The following is a 3,827-nucleotide window of genomic DNA, read 5'->3' as shown; positions in this document are numbered from 1 at the left end:
AGAACGAGATCCCGGATACAAGCGTCTGAAATGAGTTTTCTCCATAGTGTGTCTGGGCTCTCCCTTAGAGATAGGGTGAGGAGCTCAGTCATCCGGGGAGGACTCAGAGTAGAAGCGCTGCTCCTCCACGTCCAGAGGAGCCAGTTGAGGTGGCTCGGGCATCTGGTCAGGATGCCTCCTGGACGCCTCCCTGGTGAGGTTTCCCGGGCACGTCCCACCAGGAGGAGGCCCAGGGGAAGACCCAGGACACGCTGGAGGGACTATGTCTCTCGGCTGGCCTGGGAACGCCTTGGGATTCCCCCGGAGGAGCTGGCCCAAGTGGCTGGGGAGAGGGACGTCTGGGCCTCCCTACTGAAGCTGCTACCCCCGCGACCCGATCCCGGATAAGCGGAAGACAACGGACGGACAGACTGTCTAAACTATATGATTCAATATCTCTTCCTATTATGAAATGGGAAGAGGATTTATCAGTCAGCTTTAGACAAAACCATCTAATATCTATTCAAGGTGCACAGGCAATAATCCTGACAGTTATATTTATGCACTATGGTTATGGACACCTGTTCAGAAGTTCTGGGTCCAGATATGTAAGGACTTTAAAAAGTGCCTGAGTTGTAAAATTTCACCTTCCCCTCAGTTTGCTTGCTGGGTAACTTTGACGAAAACACTTTGGAAAAAAAATCGGTTTACATGGCTTTCACTGCCTTATATATCACAAAGAAAACTATCGTCATGAATTGGAAAAGCAAAACAATTCTCAGTATCAATCAGTATAGAGATCTTTTGTTGGATTATATTAGTCTTTAGACAGCATCTGCATCCACATCAGATCCACATCAGGCTTTGGGGCAGCTTCTGGCGGCTGCTTGTGATGCTCTTGGGAGGTTTTGCGTTGGCAGACGTGGGTTACTGACCTGGTAGCTGTGCTGCCGCTGACTGGGTCTAGGGTGGGTCCGGGACTCTGGGTTCCTGGGTTGTGTTGTCCTTGGGCGGGTGTTCCGGCGGGGCAACCCCTATTATTATCTTCAGCTGTCACTTTATACATGTCTGACACCTGAGTGTTTCTGTATGATACCTGTTTGACCAGACACTACACACTGTAGGAGCAAACTTGTTAAATGTACCAGTTTATATTGTTGTTTGATGTTTTTCAAGTTTTCAAAATTAGTTGACAATTTTTAAATCTTGCCATGTGAACAAGACATTAGTGTTAATTAATCTCTCTTCCTCAGCTTTATTGCCTTCCTCTGCTACAGCTGTTTCACATCTCCTCTGTTTGGCTCATCTGGTTCCTTTGTCATTTTCCAACTTTGCCTCAGGATTTATGCTGCTTGTTTTTCATTCTTCATTGCTAGATTCTTCCTTGAGAAAGTCAGTCAGTGCTATTGTTCAATGATATGTTCCTCCTGCAATTTTCCCCTGTAAGTTTTTCTCGTCAATTCCTATCAAAGAACCCTGCTTTTTGGCACAGCCACTCTCTGCACTTGGGTCTTTTCTGTACCACAACATAACAAAAGATGTTGATTAAAAGATCACAGTTTTTGTGACGAATATTCTGTTTTGGTTCATGAGTTTTTGGTTCACATTTTAATGTAAACTAAGACGCTATAATTAGACCACAATTAAGTATTTAAAACACCCAGAACCCTTTAACCCAAAAATATGGTCTTGGTACCATTTCAAAGGTCTTAAAATGTTCTTGTTTTAACATACAACTCTTTTGAAGTGTTTACTTACACTCTAGCATTAGCAGTTAATATCTTATCTGCAGTAGCTAATTCAGATTAGGTAGTCCCAGAGGCTGAAGCCAACGGTTGGTACAAGACTGCAATCTTAGAACAACTTTCATCTCAATCTATTGAATAGTTTTCTGAACGTTCTATGTACCATCACATTTGCATTGTGGGATTATTTACATAGAAACCGATCCTTATTTTAACGGCAACTGAAGGTTGGTCCTACTGTGTGAAACACGTGCTAAAAACAGAATATACAGGACTGTCTCAGAAAATTAGAATATTGTGATAAAGTTCTTTATTTTCTGTAATGCAATTAAAAAACATGAAATGTCATACATTCTGGATTCATTACAAATCAACTGAAATATTGCAAGCCTTTTATTGTTTTAATATCGCTGATTATGGCTTACAGGTTAAGAAACCCAAATATCCTATCTCAAAATATTAGAATATCGTGAAAAAGTATACTAGTAGGCTATTCAACTAATCACTTGAATCGTCTAATTAACTCGAAACACCTGCAAGGGTTTCCTGAGCCTTGAAAAACACTCAGCTTGGTTCAGTAAACTAAATCACAAGTATGGGGAAGACTACTGATCTGACTGCTGTTTAGAAGACCATCATTGACACCCTCCATCAGGAGGGTAAGACACAAAAAGAAATTTCTCAAAGAGCAGGCTGTTCACAAAGTGCAGTTTCAAAGCACATTCACAAAAAGTGTGTTGGAATGGGGAAATGTGGCAGGAAACACTGCACAACCAAGAGAGGTGACCGCAGCCCTAACAGCATTGTGAAGAAGAGCCGCTTTCAGAATTTGGGGGAGCTTCAAAGACAGTGGACTGAAGCAGGAGTCCAGGTATCAAAAGCCACCGTTCACAGACGTGTCCGGGAAATGGACTACAATAGCCGTATTCCCATGGTCAAGCCACTTCTGAACTCAAGACAACAGAAGAAGCGTCTGACTTGGGCTATGGAAAAGAAGCACTGGACAGTTGCACAGTGGTCCAAAGTCCTCTTTTCAGACGAAAGCAAGTTTTGTCATTTGATAGTCAAGGCGCCAGTGTCTGGAGAATGGCTGGAGAGGCACAAAATCCAAGTTGCTTGAAATCCAGTGTGAAGTTCCCTCAGTCAACGATGGTTTGGGGAGCCATGTCATCTGCTGGTGTTGGTCCACTGTGTTTCATCAAATCCAGAGTAAATGCAGCTGTGTACCAAGAGATTTTAGAGCACTACATGCTTCCATCTGCTGAAAAGCTCTATGGAGATGATGATTTCATTTTACAGCATAATCTGGCACCTGCCCACTGCCAAAACCACCAGTAACTGGTGTACTGACCATGGCTCTACTGTCCTTGATTGGCCTGCCAATTCCCCTGACCTGAACCCCATAGTGAATTTGTGGGGTATTGTGAAGAAGAAGCTGAAAGACACCAGACCCAACAATGCAAATGAGCTAAAGGCCGCTATTGAAGCATCCTGGGCATCCATAACACCTCAAAAATGCCACAGGCTGATTGCCTCCATGCCACGCCGCAGCTTGAAATCATACTACGCATGCGCTGGCAGCCTTGGTTGACCTCCGCTACTTCCGCAGTTTTAGCACTGTTTTATCTTACTTTTACGCTCCATGTGTAATACTAATTAGGTGAGTTTTCATCGCGGTTCTTTTCCCGCTTACGTGTCTCGCTTCACGAGAGCTGGAGTTTGTGAATCAACGTTACCGGTGAGCCAAGAGCGGCGCCACCAGAGGGAGCGACAGTGCGGCTAGCTTGCTGCGGCTAGCTTACTAACATCACGGCTGCTAACCGGGACGAGGCCAACGTCCGGCAGCTAACCGACCTAACAGAGAAAACAACCAGTGGAAAACGACGCGTTGGATTGACAACAGGCAGAGGTAAAACTCTGCCTTGTCCGTAAGTACCGCTACTCACCACAGTTAGCTGAACAGCGAGAGATCGGCTGTGCTTGAACAACGCGTCTGGCCCAGGGTGTCTGTGTTCACAGAGAGACAGCGCAGTGGCCTCCAACTGCTGAGCAGGAGCCTTAAGGAAGCGACAGGCAAAAAGAAGCGAAATAATGCCTCCAAAA

General features: G+C 44.8%; 1 long non-coding RNA gene across 1 annotated transcript; it reads left to right on the top strand.

The window, feature by feature from the left end:
• The first annotated feature begins 3,296 nt into the window (after nucleotides 1–3,296).
• LOC118560871 lies at nucleotides 3,297–3,827 on the top strand. The gene is made up of 2 exons (XR_004929652.1): nucleotides 3,297–3,652; nucleotides 3,727–3,827. It is a non-coding gene; the product is annotated as an uncharacterized LOC118560871 (long non-coding RNA).

The sequence above is a fragment of the Fundulus heteroclitus genome, unplaced genomic scaffold (assembly GCF_011125445.2).
Source record: "Fundulus heteroclitus isolate FHET01 unplaced genomic scaffold, MU-UCD_Fhet_4.1 scaffold_50, whole genome shotgun sequence".
NCBI lineage: Eukaryota > Metazoa > Chordata > Actinopteri > Cyprinodontiformes > Fundulidae > Fundulus > Fundulus heteroclitus.
The sequence above is the reverse complement of the archived record's forward strand: the minus strand, read 5'-3'. Positions and strand labels throughout refer to the sequence as shown.